This window comes from Mustela erminea, chromosome X (assembly GCF_009829155.1).
Source record: "Mustela erminea isolate mMusErm1 chromosome X, mMusErm1.Pri, whole genome shotgun sequence".
Lineage (NCBI taxonomy): Eukaryota > Metazoa > Chordata > Mammalia > Carnivora > Mustelidae > Mustela > Mustela erminea.
The window spans coordinates 45,268,733-45,290,454 of record NC_045635.1 but is presented as its reverse complement, the minus strand read 5'-3'; the positions used below and the strand labels follow the sequence as shown (position 1 = coordinate 45,290,454).

The 21,722-nt window shown below is 41.0% G+C and overlaps 1 pseudogene; it reads right to left on the bottom strand.

Moving 5' to 3' along the window:
- Positions 1–19,791: 19,791 nt before the first annotated feature.
- On the bottom strand, positions 19,792–21,221 carry LOC116583407 (annotated as a pseudogene).
- Between the last annotated feature and the right edge of the window lie 501 nt (positions 21,222–21,722).

Below are 21,722 nucleotides of genomic sequence, written 5' to 3'. Positions count from 1 at the left end.
CCCCCAACCCCCGCGGCCGGGCAGCCTGCGCATGCGCGGACCCCTCCAGCCCTCCCGCTTTCCCAACAAAAGCCCTCTCCACCGAGTCCCCAGTGCTCCTGCGATCCAGCGAGTGGGTGGGCGGGGTGGGGGGCTTTTTCGCCTTCCCTCCAGATACCCCTCACCCCTCCTCTGACCCGAGGCGCGCGCTCTCACAGCCTGTGGTGCCCTTGGACCACCCAATCATCTACCCTTGATCCTCGCACTTCTCTTCCCTGCCCTCCGGGTTCTCGCTAAGCTCCTCTGGTGTGGTCTGAGGTACACTATGCCTGGCTTCCCCAGCGTGACCCCTAGGTCACAGACACAGAGGTCTCTAGTTGGGTCTCTAACTGCAACAAAGGAATGGAAATGGCCAGGGGGTGCCACTTGCCTTTGTGTTCCCCAGCACTATCCATCCCTGCGGCCCCCAGACACCCTGGGAGCATTTGCTTCCCCAGCTACTCTTTTTTTTTTTTTTTTTTTGAGATTTTATTTACTTATTGGACACAGAGAGACACAACGAGAAAGGGAATACAAGCAGGAGGAGTGGGAGAGGGAGAAGCCGAGCAGGGAGCCGGATATGGGACTCGATCCCAGGACTCTGGGATCATGACCTGAGCCGAAGGCAGAGGCTTAACCCACTGAGCCACCCAGGCGCCCTTCCCCAGCTGCTCTTAATGCGGCTTGGGCACCACAGCACACTGGGTGCTGGGGCTGGTCTTCCTCTCACAGCAGCCCTGGGAGGCAGATGTCAGCATCCCCATTTTACAGAACAGAAAGCTGAGGCACAGACACACCGCAGGAACAGCTAAGGCCACAGAGCCAGTCAACAGAAAATACAAACTGTGGGCCTGAGTCTCCCTGACTCCAAACCCCATGTCCCAATAGTGCTGGTGTGGGGACGGAGGCGGGCTCCCCTCTCCAGTTTGAGCGACAGACCTACTCCTCCCAAACCACACACACACACACACACACACACACACACACACACACACACCCCTCTTCTGCCCTGCCAACACCTGTCCCAAACAAGCAAAGTTTGTGCTCTCTGAGACCCAAGCTCATGCTCTGCATCCAGGGCACAGGTAGGGACACCGCTTGCCTACTCTAGGTGGGTCCATCCAGGTGTGAGAATTGCTCCTTGGGATCCACTCCCTGCCCCAACTGTCAGGCCTCTTCTCTGTGAGGGACACAAACAGGCTGCCCCTGAGGCCTTCCTGGTGCCTGCTGAAGCAGCCAGGACAATCAGGCACTTGTGTGCCTGAGCCATGGCGAGCCCCGATTCAGAGTAAATGTTTGCCCCGGGGTTCCTTCCAGGGCAGGGGCTTGGGGCAGTTGTGGTCTTGTGGAAAGAAGCTGGGCTGGTCTTCAGAACTCCAGGGATGGAGTGCCTGGCCAGTCTGTTGCTAGCTGTGTGAGCCTGCCCAGGTCACCGGACGTCTCTGAGCCCGGTTTCTCAATATGCAAAAATGGGAAGCACAGGAAGCACGCACTTACCCAGCCCAAACCAGGCTGCTATGCTTCCAGAATGACTGGAGGAACCGCTTTGGAGGGAGAAGATGCTATGTTTCCAACTCCGATTGGACCTGTGTTTTTGACAAAAACCCTGGTGGGCTTTTATATTTGTTTTTAAAGTCAGTCTCTCCGGGACTCCTGTGCATGAATGGAAGCTATTGCTAGGACCACAGCTTTTACTCTCCAGTGCCCAGTATCAATTCTGGCTGGTTGAATGGCTTTCCTCAGCTGTTGCATAGCAACCGCCACTGTCAGCAGCCTGCGTCTCTTCAGCCCTTCCTGTGTAACACGTTTCCGTGGGAGGTGACCAGACCCTAGAAATGAAAGCCTTGACAGACTGCTCAGTGCTAGTAGAAAATACTATGTTCCCATCTCAAACTGAACCTGTGCTTTTTACAAAAACCATAGTGGACTCTTATATTCGTTTTGCTATTTGCTTTATTATTTAGTTTTTTCTTGCTTTCTCCTTTTTAAAATTGAGATATAATTGACAACTAACCTTATGTTAGTTTCAGGTGTACAACATAATGATTCAAAAGTTTTATATATTATGAGATGATCACTGCAGTTAGTCCAGTTAACATCCATCACCATATATAGCTACATCTTTTTTTCTGATGATGTGGGCTTTCATTACATTTGTTTTTCTATAAGCCTCTCTCTCTCTCTTCTATATAACTATTTATGCTAATATGCTAATAACTCCAAAATCTACAGCCCCAGTTTGAACTTCACCTTTGAGATCCAGAGCCGTCTATTCATTCTCGTACCTGACATCTCTGCATGGATGTCTTGAGGGCTCTTCATAGTGAGTCTGTCTAGAACCAGTCACTTGGTAAACCTCCTCCTCCCACACACTCACACTCCCTGTCTCCCTTGTTTTTAAAATTCCCACCTTCACCACCTCAGTAAGTGGCACCATTACCCACACAACTCACCACAGAGAATGGAAGTCCCTACCACCACTCCCCCTTGCTCATACACTGCACCCCGAAGAAACCTCCGCAGCTCTCTGAAACTACCTCTCCGTGTGTCTCTCCCCTCCCTTCCTTCCAGCAAATTCTAGTCATGTTGGCCTCTCAGAATTCTCAACTCTGTCTCCTTCACTCAGGTCCTCCACTTGGCTCTGTTTGTTTCCAATCTCCCCATGCGACAGCCTGTAAACTCTATCCAGGCAAGAAGCTGGAGGAGATGGGCAATCTGAGGGCTCTCCATGTTAGTTTCCCTTTCTCAGGGATCACTGGCCTGTGTTGCCTGTGGTGCCGTGAGGTAAAGCACAATAATTTGTTTTGGTTTACAGATATTTAGGTGGGAGAGTAAATCGGGTTCCTGTAAGTCCATCATGGCTAGAGGCATGATGGTATAAAATTTTTCTTAAATCTGAATTTTTTTTCACTGAATGGCTTTAAGAAGTGTTTACTTTGCTATGCATCCATCGAAGATCTACCGAAGTGACTAGGCACAGATATCGCAAAGTGTGTATTCATGACATTCTTCCAGTCTGATCCCCCTCACTCCTAAAGAAGTGGGAGACCAGAAAAAATATAGAATCATTCAGGACCAGAGGTAAGAATTATAGAGAACTTCTCATCAGAAACAGTGCAAGTTATAAGAAAGTGGCGTACCATCTTTATAATAGTGAAATAATTAATTACTGTCAACTCAGAATTTTGTACTCAATGGATATCTTTTTAAAGTGAAGTGGGGGGTGCCTGGATGGCTCAGCCCCTTAAGCTTCTGCCTTCAGCTCAGGTCATGATCCCAGGGTCCTGGGATTGAGCCCAGCCTTGGGCTCCCTGCTCAGCGGCGAGTCTGCTTCTCCCTCTGCCCCTCCCCCTGCTCATCCTCTTGTACTCTTGCACTCCCTCGCTCTCAAATAAATACATAAAAAATATATTTTTTTAAAAAGTGAAGTTGAATTAAAAGTTTTTTCATACTTACCAGAGTTGAAATAATTCATCATCATTAGGTATGCACTATGAGAAATATTAAAGGATGCCTTTCAGGTACAAGAAAAATGGCAGTAAATGTAAACATGTTCTATAGAAATGAATAATCAATACTGGAGATGCTAAATATGATGATAGAATGTTTACTTTTTTTTTAAATTCCTTTTGAATCAATTCAGAGTGTAAACAGAAATTCATAACAATGCATTGTGGAGTATAAATTATGTGGAATTATTAATTTCTTGGACAATAATAACACAGGGACTGGGGGGAATGTAAGTTTATTGTGGTAAGACTCTAATTCTACGGGTGAAGTAGTACAATATTATTTGATGGTAGACCGAGGCAAGTTAAAGAAGCATCAAGTATAAACCAAAGTGGACTTATCCAAAAAATTACGGTTAATAAGCCTACATGGGAGATCAATGATATCATGAAATGCTCACTTTACTACTCATTCATTCATTCTGAGAGAGAGAGAGAGTGCTTGGGAAGGGGGAGGGGCAGAGAGAGGGGGAGAGAGAGCATCTGAAGCAGGCTCCACAACCAGCATGGAGCCTCACACAGGGCTGGATCTCATGACCTGAGCCGAAATCAAGAGTTGGACCCTTAACCGACTGAATCACCCAGGCACCTCCTCACTTAATTTGAAATAAATCCTAAAAGGGGAATACAATAAGACCATAGATGAGCAAGTAGAAAACAGGTAGCATGACAGCTTTAAATCCAACCATATCGATAACGGTATTAAATACAAATGGTCTAATTCACCAATTAAAATGTAGAGATTGACAATCTGGAGTCCTTTTTCTTAAAATAGACTTTATTTTTTTTTTTAGAGCACTTTTATGTTCACAGCAAAATTGAGCAGGAAGTACAGAGCCATCCCATAAATCTCTTGCCCAAAACAGACACAGCATCCCCGACTATCAGCATCCTGCACCAGACAGGTATACTTCTTACAATCAATGAATCTACGTCCATACATCATTATCACCCAAAGTCCACAATTTACATCAGTGTTTACTGTTGGTTTTGTGCATTCTGTAGGCTTGAACAAATATATAATGACATGTATCCACCATTATAGTATCATACAGAATTGTTTCACTGCCGCCCCCCATCCCCCCTCCAAATCCTCTGTGCTCCACATACAAACTCCTCTCTCTCTCTCCCCTGACCACAAGCAACTACTATTTTTTTTTTTTTAGTACTGTTTGCATAGTTTTGCCTTTTTCGGAATGTCATATAGTTGGAATCATGCAGTATGTAGCCATTTCAGATTGGTTTCTTTCAGCGAGTCATATGCATTTAAATAAGTTTCCTACATGTCTTTTCATGGCTTGATGGCTCGTTTCTTTTTCATGCTGAATACTGTTCCATTGTCTGGGTGTGCCACAGTTCATTTATTCATTCACCTACTGAAGGACATCTTGGTTGTTTCCAAGTTTTAGCAATTATGAATGAAGCTGGTATAAACATACATGTGAGATTTTTATGTGGACATACATTTTCAGCTCATTTGGGTAAATACCAAGAAACGATCCATACAGCTTTACTGTATGGTCCGAGTAGATTTAGTTTTGTAAGAAACTGTCAAACTGTCTTCCAAAGTGTTCTTGCTATTTTGCATTCCTACCATCAATGAAGGAGAGTTCCTGTTGCTCCACATCCCCACCGGCATTTGGTATTGCCACCGTTTTGGATTTGGGCCATTTTCATAGGTGTGCAGGGGCATCTCACTGTTCTAGTTTGTATTTCCCTGATGACACAGGACATGGATTTTAAAAATAAGATCCAGCTATATGCTGCGTAAATCCCACTTTAAATATAAAGGTGCACAGAGGTTAAAAGTAAAAGGATGGGACAAGATAGATCATGCTAGCTGTAATTATAACAAAGCTATACTGGATATATTAATATCAGACAAAGCAGATTTCAGAACAAAATATATCAGCAGGGATAGAGAGGATCATATATAAGAAGATCCTTTATATTGGTAGTCGGCTAAAATGGCCAATTCATCAGGTAGATGTAAAAATTCTAAATGTTTATACACCTATAAACAGAGTTTGGAAATACATGAAAGAGAGAAAGATTCACAATTAGTTAGGGTCAGAGATTTTAAGTCTTTCTTCTCAACAACTGAACAAATTGATGAAAAGGTAAGTGTATAGACCGCAAAACACTATCACCTAAATTAATCTAATTAACATCTTAGAACACTCTCCCCAACAAAGAACACACACTACTTTCACATGTACACGAAAACTGACCAAGATAGACAGTATATTCCAGGCCACAAATAAGTCTTACTACATTTGACAGGATTAGCATCACCCCAAAGATTTTCCTAGAGGACAGTGGGATTAAATTAGAAGTAGATAACACAAATGTATCTGTAATATTTCAAAAATACTTGGAAAATATGGAATACAGTCTTCAATAACAGATGGGTGAAAGAGGAAATAAAAAAGAAATTTAGAAAGTAATTTGAACTGAATGAAAATTAAAGTACAACTTACTAAAATTAGTAGGCTGCATTTACAGCAGTCCTTAGAAACAAATTTATAGAACAAAAATGCCTATATATAAAAACTGGAATTCAAACCAATGGCCTTAACTTCAGTACTTAGAAACAAAAATACAGAAACAATGGAGACCAAAAGAGCAGAAGAAAGGAAACAAGGGAAAGTGCAGAAGTCACTGAACTAGACAATAGAGAAGATAAAAGACTTTAAATCTGACCTCTAAGAATATCAATACAAACGGGGTGCCTGGGTGGCTCAGTCAGTGAAACCTCTCCCTGTGGTTCAGGTCATGATCCTGGGAGTCCCGGGATAGAGCCTCAGCCTGGCATTGGGCTCCCTTCTCAGCAGGGAGTCTGTTTCTCTCTCTCCCTCTGTTCCTGTTTCTCCTTCTCCCTCTGCTCCCCTGCTCCTTCTGTCGTCTCTCTCTCTCTCTCTGTGTGTCTCAAAGAAATAAATAAAATCTATTTAAAAAAAGAGTATCAATACAATTGATAAGCCTTTATCTTGAATGATTAGGGGAATACAAAAGAGAGGACACGAGTTACCAATATCAGGAATGAGAAAATTGTCATCAAGGATCTTTCTTTTAAAGTTTATAAGTGCATATTAGCAATAACTTTATTGTAATCAATGCAGTTTGGTGCAACAAAAATAAGTAATCAAGAGAATGAAATTTAAAATACCATTTGCAAGAGCAAAAATACCATTTACAATAGCCTAAAACTGTGAATTGTTTAGGTATAGATCTGACAAAACACGTGCAACATTTTACCTGAAAACATTAAAATATTGCTGAAAACAATTAAAACAATTAAAGAAGACCTAAATAAATGCAGAGATTTACCGTGTTCATGACATCAAAGACCAGATATTGTTAAAGAGTTAAATCTCCGCAGATTCACCAATAGACTCAGCACAATCTCGATAAGAATCCCATCAGGGTTTTGGTAGGAATTGACCAACGGATTCTGAAATTTATAAAGAAATGAAGAACACCTAGAATAGCTAAAACAATTTTGGAAAAGAAAAACCAAATCGAAAGATTTACACTGTCAGATTTCAACATTTTTATTTTTTAGGTGATCTGGATTAAGGAGGGCGCTCCTTGTGATGAACATCGGGAGTTGCATGGAACTGTTGAATCCCTATGTTGTACACCTGCAACAAATACTGCCCTCTGTGTTACCTAACTAGAATTTAAATGAAAATTAAAAAAGAAAAAAATCAACACTTACTATGAAGCTACAATAATCAAGAGAGTTTGCTGCTGACATAAAGATTGACGACAGGACAATGGAGCATAATAGTGATTCCAGGTACAAACACACACAAGTCTGTAGTCAACTGCTTCTTCAAAAAATGTGCCAAGGATATTCAATGGGGAAAAAATAATCTTTTCAAATCATTGTTGTGGAAAAGATGAAATAGCCATATGCGAGAGAGAGAGGGAAAGAGAGAGAGAGAGAAAGAGAGAGAGAGAGAGAGAAATCGGAGGGGGGAGAGGAAACATGAGAGACTATGGACTCCAGGAAACAAACAGGGTTTTAGAAGGAGGAGGGTGAGGGGATGGGTGAGCCCGGTGATGGGTATTAAGGAGGGCACAAAATTGCCTGGAGCACTGAGTGTTATACACAAACAATGAATCATGGAACACTTCATCAAAAACTGATGATGTACTGTATGGTGACTAATATAACATAATAAAAAACTTTTAATTTAAAAGAAGAAAGAGGGTGCCTGGGTGGCTCAGTGGGTTAAGCCGCTGCCTTCGGCTCAGGTCATGATCTCAGGGTCCTGGGATCGAGTCCCGCATCGGGCTCTCTGCTCAGCGGGGAGCCTGCTTCCTCCTCTCTCTCTCTCTGCCTGCCTCTCTGCCTACTTGTAATCTCTCTCTGTCAAATAAATAAATAAAATCTTTAAAAAAAATAAAAGAAAAGAAGAAAGAAAAAAAGATGAAAGAAAGAAAGAAAAGGAAAGGAAGGAGGAAAGAGAGACTTCTATTCTTACTTGACACCATAAGCAAAAACAACCTGGAAATGGAAATGGAAAACCTAAGTGTGAGTTAAAATTCTTAAAATCCTACAAGGAATCATGGGAAATTATGACCTTCATAGTGTGCTTGATTTGGATAAAGTTTTTCAAAATAGGATGTCTAAAGCACAAACTATACAAGAAAAAAAATGGGTAAATTTGACCTCACCAAAATAAAAAAAATATATATATTTTTTTGGTATTCAAGTGTCACTGTTTTGAAAATGAAAGAGAAAGTCACAGGCTGGGATGAAGTACTTAGGAAACAATATATATCCAACATAGGACACGTTTCAACTATATAAAGGACTCTTAAAATTCAATCATAAGAAAATAAATACCCAACTAAAAAACTAAAAACCTGGACAAAATATTTCAACAGACTACCTCAATAAAGAAGTAATACAGGTGGCAAGTAGACACATGAAAAATGCTCACCGTCATTTGTTATTAGGGAAATGCGGATTAAAACCACAATTTAAAACTGTGGACACCCTAGCATGACTAAAATAAAATAGCTGACCATAACAAATGGAACAGAGCAACTGGAATACTCATGCACTGGTGGTGGAAATGTAAAATAATGCAAACACTTCAGAAAATAGGGGGCACCTGGGTGGCTTAGTGGGTTAAGGCTTCTGCCTTCGGCTCAGGTCATGGTCTCAGGGTCCTGGGATCGAGTCCCACATCGGGCTCTCTGCTCGGCGGGGAGCCTGCTTCCCCCTTCCCCTTTCTCTCTGCCTGCCTCTCTGCCTGCTTGTGATCTTTCTCTGTCAAATAAACAAATAAAATATAAAAAAAAAAGAAAATAGTTTGATAGTTATCTGGCTAAATATACATGTCCCATACAACCCAGCCATTCCACTCCAAGGTATACACAGAAAAAAGGAAAATCTATTTCTACAAAAAGTGTGCTTATGAATGTTCCTTGCAATTTTATTTCTAATAGACAAAACCCCAGAGACAAACCAAATGTCCATCAACAGGGACATGATCTAATTGTGGTATATCCATACAATGTCATAAGCCATTGAAAAGGAATGAATTATTGATATATACAGCAGCGTGAATAAATCTGAAAATATAATACTAGAAAGAAGGCAGAAGATCCCCTGTCCCCCAAAAAGAATACATGCGGTACGATTACACTTATTAATACTAGAAAATGAACATTAATCTATAGTGACAGAAATCAGTTCTACGGTTGCCTGGTGATGAGGGCATGAGGAGGGCAGGATGGCTTTCAAAGGCACACAAGGATATTTTTGGTTGCTGGTATTGAATAGATAATGAATATATACGTATACGTACATATACATACATACATACATATACATACGTATACATACATATATATTCATTATCATGACTATGATGATTGGTCCAAAAGTACATATAACAAAATGCATCAGACTGTACACTTTACTTCTAGAAGATTTACATTTGTTAATTTGAGAGAGAGGGGGAGGGAGTGTGTGCCCCAGAGTAGGGGGACGACGTGCAGAGAGAGAGAATCTTCAAGCAGACTCCCTGATGAGTGCAGAGCCCAACGCAGGGCTCAATCCCCTGATCCATGAGATCACCACCTGAGCCAAAACCAAGAGTCGGGCGCTCAACTGACTGAGCCACCCAGGCGTGCCCAGACTGTGCACTTCAATTAAGTCTGCTGGGTCTCTAGTATGTCAGTTTTAACTCAATGCAGCCATAAAAAAATAAATAAATAAAAGATCAAGGATGAGGATATATGTTACACATTTTACAAATTTATAAAATATAAATATCAAATACTGTGTACACCAAGAACACTGGTCCCACTGTATGCATTTTTCAGTTGCATAAAGAAAATGATACATATTAAACACACTGGATTTCTTGTTTCTGTAAGAGGCACAGAGTTGGAGTGGAAAATGCAAACAAAGAGCATCAAATAAATGAATGACAAGTGAGGGGCGTGGCCTGAAAGAATCACGAGAACAGTGATATGAGCTGGAAATAAGATTCTGTCAAACTCTGACCCTAAAGTATCCCCACTGTCCCTTTGCTTGAACTATTCTGACCTTCTCTTAGGCCTGTGAGAATCATACTTGGGCCTGCCTCAGGAACTTTAGAGTGCTATTCCTGGAGACGCTGAAGTGTTAAGCCATTTTCCTCTCCTGTTCATCTGTCTACCTCATGCTTATTTTTGAGGTCTCAACTTAAACATCACTTTTTCATGAAGGCATTTTCTGGCGACCAACCACTTTATCCCCAATTTAAATTACTCATCCTCTTTTCCTTTCTTAGTACCTGAAAACTTCCTCCACTTCGGTATTTGTCACAAAAGTTCATATTCAGTAGAGAGAGCCTTTCTGAACCATCTGTCTCCCCGTTCCAGCCCAAGCCCCATGCTGAAAGTTGCCGTTGTCTGTTTTCTTCTCCGCTGTATGTCCTGAGGGCCTATTCCAATGCCTGTTACATAATGGACTCTCAAGTATGTCTGTGGGAGGAATAAACGAATAAATGAATGAATTGAAAAACTGAGTGGAAAGGATGGAAGAATTGGTAGAGGGATTGGTATATGAATGTATGAATTCACGGTTTTCCTGCAGATGTGGCTCCATGTGGCCCTGACAGTAGGGAAACAGACAGGCATATGGGAGGGAGAGCAAACGGATGAAAGGTACCCAGATACGGAATATGGGGGAAAGGATGGAAGGGAGAAAGAGAGACAAAGCAGAAAAACCAGTGGGAGGACCGAAAAGACTTAGGAGAGAGAAGTAGTAGCAAAGAGAGAGGGAGGAATCAGGGGAGATGAGGGAGAGGTGGGGGGAGAGGGGCAGTAAATAGGACAGCAGGGTGACAAGCAGAAAGGCAAGGGGTAGGAAGAAAAGTTAAGGAGCACCTCTCCCCAGTGACACACCTTACTGGGTGGTGAACAAAATAATGAATTCCAGAAGTGCCCCCCTTTTCTTTCTATCACTATCATCTCTCAACATGGGCCACGGAAAATTTAGAGCTGTTTGTAAAAACCGAGACCACAGAGGTCCTGCCTCATTCATTGCTCTTGGTGAAAAGCTGGTAGCTGAGATCTCACCAGCAATAAGGCTACAGGGAAGAAACATGAACAAGAACACACTCCTCATTCTGAAGCCAGCTGCATTCAGGTGGCTACACAGGAGGCACATACTGTGAAGGTATGTGCTACACTGACGTGTGCATTGTATTTGTGGAAAGAAAATAAAAAGGAAATATTTTACCAAGTCTTTCATGTAACATGCCATGGAGAATTCCCCATCGTGGGGGCACTGGGAAGGAATTGAATCCTCTCAGGGACAACACAAGGAATTCCAGATAGAAGTTGCTTCTGCTGCTGCTGGTATTGGGAATTCATTATGTCAAACCTCTGGAGCACTCTCTGGAATAGAGAATTTAATGTCCCAAAGCCATGAAAAGGTTTGTAAACATGATCATTTGATCCCAAGCACGTTTCTGCAAGTGGTGTTAGACTAAGGACACTCAATGAAAACAGACAGCCACATTTTAGCATTTACATGCTAATACGAAACTACCCTAACATCCTGATCTTAGTTTTGCCATTAGATCTTCCCCTCCCTTCTCCTGAGACATGAGGGAGTTAAAAATTTACAATGATCTCATTTTGGGTACCTTTGAGTAATGGTGTGGGGGGGTGTGTGTTGCCCCTCACAGTGGATTTTATTTGGGGAGGACAAGGAAAGCAAACATGAGGAGAACTTATGAGAGTGAAATGTTGGCTTCCCAATAGTAAACGGCAGCCCTGGGGCAGGTAACACAGGATTAACCGAAAAGCTGATTACTAACAGACTTGTGAGGCTTATTCAGAAAGTGGTTATCAAGGGAAAGTTATTCTTGGATCCCTTTTATCATCAGATCCTTCTTTGGGGGGGGGGGAGAGGAGAGGGGGCCATTAGGGGGGCTAGGTACAACAAGAAATGTGCAGAGTATTATCAATATAGTACTTAATGGTAGCCAAAAGGCATTTCTCAAAAAGGCAGTAGGGTTATGTGTTGTCCAGTTGCAGATAACTGTAAAATGTGAGGTACATGAAGTAACATCGTGTCCAGAGTAAATGGATAATTATTTACATATGTGGGAGTAGTTACTAAATATGACCTGAAGTGGCCAATTCTATCTGAAAAATAGCAGACGCCAGTAACTCAACCATGGGACGTGTTGCCAGTTTGGACAATCTAAATGTCAAGAACAAAGTGCTGAGAGATAAATCGAGGCTTAAATGAGGACAACCTACTTATGTGGGACCAGTTTAAGGTTAAGAACACTGATGTCATGGTATCAGACATTAGTGCATGAGCCCCTGATGGAAAAGCAGGTGTGAGGGAATGACTGAAAATTCAGGGGTCCTTAACCAGACAATTTACTTTATCTTCACATGGGTTGAGTCCACCAACCATGCCTGCAAACACCAAGTGCCGGTCTCTGGATGAGACTATGGCATCACCTGAGGCCACGTCTATTCAAATGGGTACATGTGATATTTCAATGTGGGTTATGACATTTGGGTATATGTGTTTCCCATCTGCAGTAGGGTGAGAGGTATGTGAAAGTGTGGAGTTATCGGTAAGAATCTGACAGTACGGGACTAGTATTTGTCCAGAGGACGAAACGACATCTTCCTCCTACCCGGCACTGCCACTCTGCCCTCTCCCAGAGCTTTCTCTAAATGAGGCACAGACACAAGGGCTTGGAATATTGTTCACTGGGCTAGTTCCCTGTACCTCTCCATTTAGAGCCTTCTGGTTCTACACACAGGCGTGGGCTCAAGAATGAAGCAGAATTCCTTTGATTCATTCTGCATCTTACCACCACTGACCCCCAATGTGCAAGGACGATGACTAAGCCCCAAAGCTCCAGTGGGAAGACAGGAGGAGAGAGTGACGTGGCAGCACCCCGCCTTCACCGGTGGGCACTGGCTCAGCTTGCAGCTTAGTATTGTAAGAGAGAACATGGGCGTGTCCTACATGCATGCATGCCACCTCACAGTGGCCAGTGGTACTGTGCTCAGTGCTACAGAACCTGGCCCATCATAGGAGTCTTCCCCCTTGGGATCAGGGCCTTTCCCTGGACTGAGGAGTGCACAGAGAAGCCCGACTCCATTCCCTGTGAGCTAGAACCACAGATAGAAACCAATTTGGTCAAAGAACAAGGAAGTCATGTGTAAAAACTGGTTTCTCTAAAACAAAAAAAAACAAAAAACAAAAAACTGGGTTTGCTGTTACAACCTCAAACTGTTAAAATCTGGGCCTGATGAGAAAAACAAAGGTGAATTCACGAAAGTGAACTTTCACTAAAAAATGAAGGAGCAATAAAATCTAGCATGTAATGGCTGACGATTTTGAAACTTTTAATCAAGGTGGAAATCAGTCACATGCTTTGGTTGACAACCTACAACTCTATAAAGTACTACAGTGTGGGGTTTATACAAATTAAAAAAAGGATATTTATTATACACATTTATTACAACATGTTAATTATTTTAAAAAAATCAAGCACTACAAGAAAATATTAACATGGATACAATAAATTATATCAAATTGCAATGTTCAGAATTACTGGTTCAAAATCATTGCATACAAACATCTATGTTTTCACTTGTGAGATAAACTGACAGGCTAGCAGGTGGATAGCAAGAAAGATAGATAAATTTACAGAAATGATTTTTACAAGAATCAGCTTCTAACACACATGCTATTCAAATAAAAAGTACCAGATTTTATTTTATCAGACTATGACAAAAAAAAAGGGCAGGAATCAAGAAAGAGGTAAATCTTTGTTTAGTGATCTCTTTACCCAAAGAGATATTTGTTTATGGAAGATTACTCCAAGGTTAAGGAAAAAGAATTCTGGAAACCAATAAAATGAGGATCTATTGAGAAAAATAAATGTGAATTCACTCACAGAAAATTACCCCTGAAACTAATATTACGCTGTATGTTAACTAACTAGAATTTAAATAAAAACTAAAAAAAAGGGAAAAAAGCAACAAAATCTAGCATATAGATGCTGAGGATTTTAAAGTGTTCGATGGTGGGTATAAATTGAAAACACGGTTTAATTAACTAAGGCTATTCCGATCAAAATTCCACCGGTATTCTTCAAAGAGCTGGAGCAAATAATCCAAAAATTTGTATGGAATCAGAAGAGACCCCGAATCACTAAGGAAATGTTGAAAAACAAAAATAAATCTGGAGGCATCACGTTACCTGATTTCAAGCTTTATTACAAAGCTGTGATCACCAAGACAGCATGGTACTGGCGTAAAAACAGACACACAGACCAGTGGAACAGAGTAGAGAGCCCAGATATGGACCCTCAACGCTATGGTCAAATAATCTTCGACGGAACAGGAAAAAATATACAGTGGAAAAAAAGACAGTCTCGTCAATAAATGGTGCCTGGAAAACTGGGCAGCTATATGTAGAAGAATGAAACTCGACCATTCTCTTACACCATACACAAATATAAACTCAAAATGGATAAAAGACCTCAATGTGAGACAGGAATCCATCAGACTCCTAGAGGAACACATAGGCAGTAATCTCTTCGATATCAGCCACAGCAACTTCTTTCAAGATATGTCTCCAAAGGCAAAGGAAACAAAAGCGAACATGAACTTTGGGGACTTCATCAAAATCAAAAGCTTCTGCACAGCAAAGGAAACATTCAACAAAACAAAGAGGCAACCCACGGAATGGGAGAAGATACTTGCAAATGACAGTACAGACAAAAGGTTGATATCCAGGATCTATAATGAACTCCTTCATCATCACAAGCCATCAGGGAGATTCAAATTAAAACTACATTGAGATATCACCTTACACCAGTTAGAATGGCCAAAATTAGCATGACAGGAAACAACATGTGTTGGAGAGGATGTGGAGAAAGGGGAACCCTCTTCCACTGTTGGTGGGAATGCAAGTTGGTGCAGCCTCTTTGGAGAACAGTGTGGAGATTCCTCAAGAAATTAAAAATAGAACTTCCCTATGACCCTGCCATTGCACTCCTGGGTATTTACCCCAAAGATACAGATGTCGTGAAAAGAAGGGCCATCTTTACCCCAATGTTTATAGCAGCAATGGCCACGGTCGCCAAACTGTGGAAAGAACCAAGATGCCCTTCAACGGATGAATGGATAAGGAAGATGTGGTCCATATACACTATGGAGTATTCTGCCTCCATCAGAAAGGACAAATACCCAACTTTTGTATCAACATGGATGGGACTGGAAGAGATTATGCTGAGTGAAATCAGTCAAGCAGAGATAGTCAATTATCATATGGTTTCACTTATTTGTGGAGCATAACAAAAAGCATGGAGGACATGGGGAGTTAGAGAGAAGGGGGTTGGGTAAATTGGAAGGGGAGGTGAATCATGAGAGACTATGGACTCTGAAAAACAATCTGAGGGGTTTGAAGTGGCGGGGGGTGGGGGGTCGGGGTACCAGGTGGTGGGTATTATGGAGGGCATGGATTGCATGGAGCACTGGGTGTGGTGAAAAAATAATGATACTGTTATGCTGAAAATAAATAAATTTTAAAAAAATTATATATATTAAAAAAAACAACATGTAGCTACATTTACAAAATGTAAGAGGGTTAGGTATTATAAATTTAAAGACATAGGCCTGTGATTTCATAAATTTATTACAATACGCTGATTGTTATTAAAAGAAATCAAGGACAATGTGGAAAAATAAGTGCAAAACAATAAATTATACCAATTTTAACATCCAGAATTATCTAGTTCCAACACTGGCTCAAAATCACCTCAGATACTTTGTTATTCACCTATGAAACAAAAGGATAGGTTGGTAGATGGAAAGCAAGAAAGAGGGACAACTTGAGAGAAGTGAATATCACAAAAAGTGGCTTATACCACACATGCCATTCAAGATAAAAATATACTCAATTTTGTTTTATCAGTATGCTAAAAGAAGGGGAAAAGGAAAAAGAAAGAGATGAATCTCGGTTTGGGGATATTTGTGTCTGGAAGATTCCTCCAAAGTTAAGAAAATAGATCCTCAGTAACATTATGTATTTGGGAACTTTATTATTTTCATGGTTCATTTAAATTTTGTTGGGCTCAGGAAAATCCCTGCCTTGGAAGATAACATACGAAGAGGATAGTTCCCTTGCACTTTCCACCACAACAAACCCCACCCCCATCCATTCTCCCATTTTTTTCAAATACACTTATTTATTAAAGTATAAATTACAAAAATTATACAAATCATGATTGTGTTGCTCCATATAATTTCACAAAGTGAACACACCATACCTATACAATCCCCACTCAGACTGAAATGTAGAATATCACGTACCTCCCTACAAGGCCCTCTTGGGCCCCTTGCCAGTTACTGCCCATCCCTCATCTGCAAAGTAACCATAGTCCTCACCTCTGGCATCATGGTGTGGTTTTGTCTGATTTTAAATTTATGTAAATGGACTCATATGGTATAGAGTCTTTTGTGTTTAGCTTCTTTTCACTCAACATCATTTTCCTGTGTTTTATCCATGCTCTTGGGTCTGGTAGTTATTCAATCATTTAATTGTTACGTTGTAGTCTGTCATATGAATGTGTATAATTTATTCATCAATTTTACTTGTTGTAAATATTTGGGTAGTTTTTTGGTCTGGAAAAGTACATATTTTGCTATATGAACAATATTTTACAGACTTTAGCATTAACTGTACTTATATATGTGAATTTGTGTGGTTACCTAGGAGCTGAACAGCTAGGACATAGGACATTGCCTACAGTCAGCTTTATTAGGTAGTACCAGAGAAATCTCCAAAATGATCGTACTATTTAAAAAAAAATGCATGGTAAAATGTACATATCATAATAGTTATCATCTTAACCATCCATAAGTGTAGAATTCATGGTATTAAGTACATTCACAACGTACCCATCACCATCACCACTAACTGTACCTAAAAAGTTTGTCATCATCCCCAACACAAGCTCTGTACCTATTAAAAAATAACTCCCCATTTCTTCCTCCTGCTGGTCAACACAAATATAGTATTTGTTTTACTGTGTCTGCCTTATTTTAGTTAGCATAACGTTTTCAAGGTCCATCCATGTTGAGGCATATGTCAAAATTTCATTTTTAAAATATCTGATTAAAATTCCATTGCATGCACATACCACAAATCATTAACCGATTCATCAGTTGATGGACACGTGGCTGTTTACACCTATTGGCCACTGTCAATAATGCTGCTATGAACGTGGGTATACAAATTTCTGTTTGAGTCCTTGCTCTCAAATTTTCTGGATATATACCTACAAGTGGAATTGCTAGGTCATGTGGTAGCTCTGTGTTTAACTTTCTGAGAAGCTGCCAGCTCCTCGGCCATGAAAAGCTGTGATCAACAATCAGAATCCAGAGCCTCAATATTTAGAGAACAAGGTCCTAATTGCCCACGCTGGCTCCAGCAAGCCACACCAGCTGCCTGCCTGTATTTTCTTCTGAAAGCTTTATTATTTTACATTTCTTACTTAGATGTGGAATACATCTCAAATGGATTGTTTCACATTTTGTGAGAATGGAGGAATAGTCTTTTATTTCCCCCTGTAGAGATACACAACTGATACCGCACAAGTTATTGAAAAGACCATCTTTTCCCCACCTCACTGCAATGGCATTTACATCATCAGTGACCATATATGTGCATGTGTGTTTCTGGACTCTTTAGTCTATTCCATATGTCTGTTTATCCTTGCACCAATAATACAATGTCTTCATTATAACTTTCTATTAACTCTTCTTATAGAGCCCTTCAGCTATGCTTTTCTTCATCAAGATTAATTGGCTCTTTCTCTCCATTTCCATTTCCATATACATGTTAAAATGAACTTGTCAGTTTCTAAAAATCCTGCTGTGTTTTTTTAAATGTAATTAAATTTAATTTAATTTTAATTCCAGGATAGTTAATATATAATGTTATATTAGTTTCAGGTGTACAAATAGTGATTCAACAATTCCATTCGTGACCCAGTGCTCATCACAGCAAGTGCACTCCTTAATCCCCATCACCTATTTCACCCTTCCCACCCCCCACCTCCCATATGATAACCATTGGTTTGTTCTCTGTAGTTAAGAATCTGTTTCTTGGCTCCTCTCTCTCTCTCTCTCTCTCTCTCTCTCTCTCGCTATTGGTGTTTCTTTAATTCCACATATGAGTGAAATCGTATGGTATTTGTCTTTCTCTGAATGACTTATTTCACTTAGCATTATACTCTCCAGCTCCATCCATGGCATTGCAAATGGCAACATTACTTTCTTTTTTGTGGCTGAATAATATTCCATTGTGTGTATATACCACATCTTCTTTATCCATTCATCTATCAAGGGATACTTGTGCTGCTTCCATAACTTGGCTATGGTAAATAATGCTGCTATAAACATAGGGGTGCATGTATCCCTTTGAATTAGTGTTCCTGTATTATTTAATACCCAGTAGAGTGATTGCTGGATCATAGGGTAGTTCTATTTTCTAACTTTCTGAGGAACCTCCATACTGTTTTCCACAGTGGCTGCAAAAGTTTGCATTCCCACCAACAGTGCAAGAGAGTTCCCTTTTCTCCAATCCTCATCAATACCTGTTGTTTTTTGTGTTGTTGGTTTCAGTGATTCTGACAGGTGTGTGGGGTGATATCTCATTGTAGTTTTGATTTTCTCGATGATCAGTGATGTTGAGCATCTTTTCATGTGTCTGTTGGCCATCTGGGTGTCTTCTTTGGAGAAGTCTGTTCATATCTTCTGCACATTTCTTAACTGCATTGTTTGCTTGGGGAGCTGAATTTGGTAAATTCTTTATAGATTTTGGATATTAGCTCTTTATCAGATATATCATTTGGATCTATCTCCTCCCATTCAGTAGGTTGCATTTTGGGTTTTTTTTTTTAAGGATTTATTTATTTATTTATCTGAGAGAGAGGGAGAGTGGAGCGAGGTGCAGAAGGAGAGGGAGAGAGCGAATCTTCAGCTGACTCCCCACTGAGTGTGGAGCCTGACGTGGGGCTCAATCTCAAGATCCTGAGATCACGATCTGAGCCAAAATCAAGAGTCAGATGCTTAACTGACTGAGCCACCCAGGCACCCCAGGTTGCCTTTTAGCTTTGTTGATTGTTTCCTTCAACGTGCAAAAGCTTTTTATTTTGATGGAGTCCCAATAGCTTATTTTAGCTTTTGTTATCTTTGCTTCAGTAGACAGAAGCTGCTATGGCTGATGTCATAGAGATTACTGCCTATGTTCTCCTCTAGGATTTTGATAGTTTCCTGTCTCACATTTAGGTCTTTCAACCATTTTAGAGTTATTTTTGCATATGGAGTAAGAAAGGGGTCCCTTTCATTCTCCTGCATGTTGCTGTCCAGTTTCCCCAACACCATTTGTGGAAGAGACTGCCTTTGTTTTCACTGGATGAACTTTCCTGCTTCATCGAATATTACTTGACCATATAGTTGTGGGTCCATTTGTGGGTGTTCTATTCCATTCCACTGATCTAGGTGTCTACTTTTGTGCCAGGACCATACTTTCTTGATGACTACAGCTTCTTTTTTTTCCTTCATTAAACTTATGTTTTAATGGGTCTCGAAATTCTGTGACAGATTTTTGGTCAAGTTGTTTCCATTACAAAGTACTGATTTTAGTAATAGCTTAGAATTGCCACACACATGAAAAAAAAAAAAAAAAGAACAAATGGTCCACAAGACATTTTCCTTCCCTTCTGAAGGTTTTACGATGCATTGTTATCATTTACCAGTCTTTTACTATTAAACCTAAATGGTCAACTGACACAAACCATTCTGAGACCATTCTTCCACAGCTGATTAAGACCAGAGTGACAGGTATTGGGAATAATATACATTTAGGCTTCTGAGCTTTCTGGGAAGACTTGGTGACCATACCAGCTCCAGCTGTCTTCTTGTCCACTGCTTTGATGACACCCACAGCAACACGGCCCAGAGGGGGATAGTCAGAGAGGCTCTCAACACACACAGGCTTGCCAGGAACCATCTCAACAACGGCAGCATCACCAGATCTCAAGAACTTGGGACCGTGTTCCAGTTTCTTTCCAGAATGATGATCTATCTTCTCCTTCAGCTCATCAAACTTGCAGTGTGAGCTGTGTGACAATGCAGCACAGGTGCATATCCAGCACTGATTTGGCCTGGATGGTTCAAGATAATCACCTGAGCCGTGAAGCCAGCTGCTTCCATTGGTGGATCATTTTTCCTGTCACCAGCCACATTGCCACGATGAACACCTTTGGCAGACACCTTCTTGACGTTGAAGCTCACGTTGTTCCCAGCAAGAGCCTCACTCAAAGCTTCATGGTGCATCTCAACAGACTTTGCTTCAGTTGTAACATTGACTGGAGCAAAGGTGACCACCATGCCAGGTTTAAGAACACCAGTATCCACTCGGCCCACAGGGACAGCACCGTACCACCAATTCTGTAGACGTCCTGGAGAGGTAGACACAGGCTTGTCAGGTGGACAAGTTGGTGGCAGAATGCAATCCAGAGCTTCAAGCAGTGTGGTTCCACTGGCATTCCCATCTTTTCGGGTGACTTTCCATCCCTTGAGCCAAGGCATGTTAACAGTTGGCTCTGGCATGTTGTCACCATTCCAACCAGAAATTGGCACTAATGCTACTGTGTTGGGGTTGTAGCCCATTTTCTTAATGTAGGTACTGCCTACCTTAATGATATCTCTTCTGGTTGTCGGGTGGCTCAGTGGAATCCATTTTGTTAACACCAACAGTTAGTTGTTTTACACCCAGTGTGTAAGGCAGAATGGCATGCTCATGGCTCTGCTCATTCTTGGAGATGCTTCCTTCAAATTCACCAATGACAGCAGCACTAATCAGGACAGCACAGTAATCCTGGGATGTACCTGTAACCATGTTTTTGATAAAGTCTCTGTGTCCTGGGGCATCAGTGATGGTCCCATTATACTTGCTGGTCTCAAATTTCCACAGGGAGATATCCATGGTGATACCACGTTCACATTCAGCTTTTGGTTTGTCCAAGACCCAGGGACACCAAAGGAGCTCTTTCCCATCTCAGCAGCCTTCTTCTCAAAAATTTCCATGGTTCTTTTATTGATTCCACCACATTTGTAGGGCAGATGACCAATAGTGGGTTCAATTCCTTGATTTATCTTTCTGCTGCTTCATTATGGGTTTATAGAAGTATAAGACACATAGATCATTGGAACAGAATAGAGACCCCAGAAATAGACCCTCAACTCTATGGTTAACTAATCTTTGACAAAGCAGGAAAGAATGTCCAATGGAAAAAAGACAGTCTCTTCAACAAATGGTGTTGGACACATTGGACAGCCACATGCAGAAAAAAGAAACTGGACCACTTCCTTACACCACACATGAAAATAGACTCAAAATGGATGAAGGACCTTAATGTGAGAAAGGAAATCATCCAAATCCATGAGGGGAACACAGGCAACAACCTCTTCGACGTCAGCTGCAAATCTTCTTCCTAGGAACATCACCAAAGGCAAGGGAAGCAAGGGCAAAAATGAACTATTGGGACTTCAAGATCAAATAATTTTGCAGCAAAGGGAACAATTAACAAAACCAAAAGTCAGCTGACAAAATGGGAGAAGACA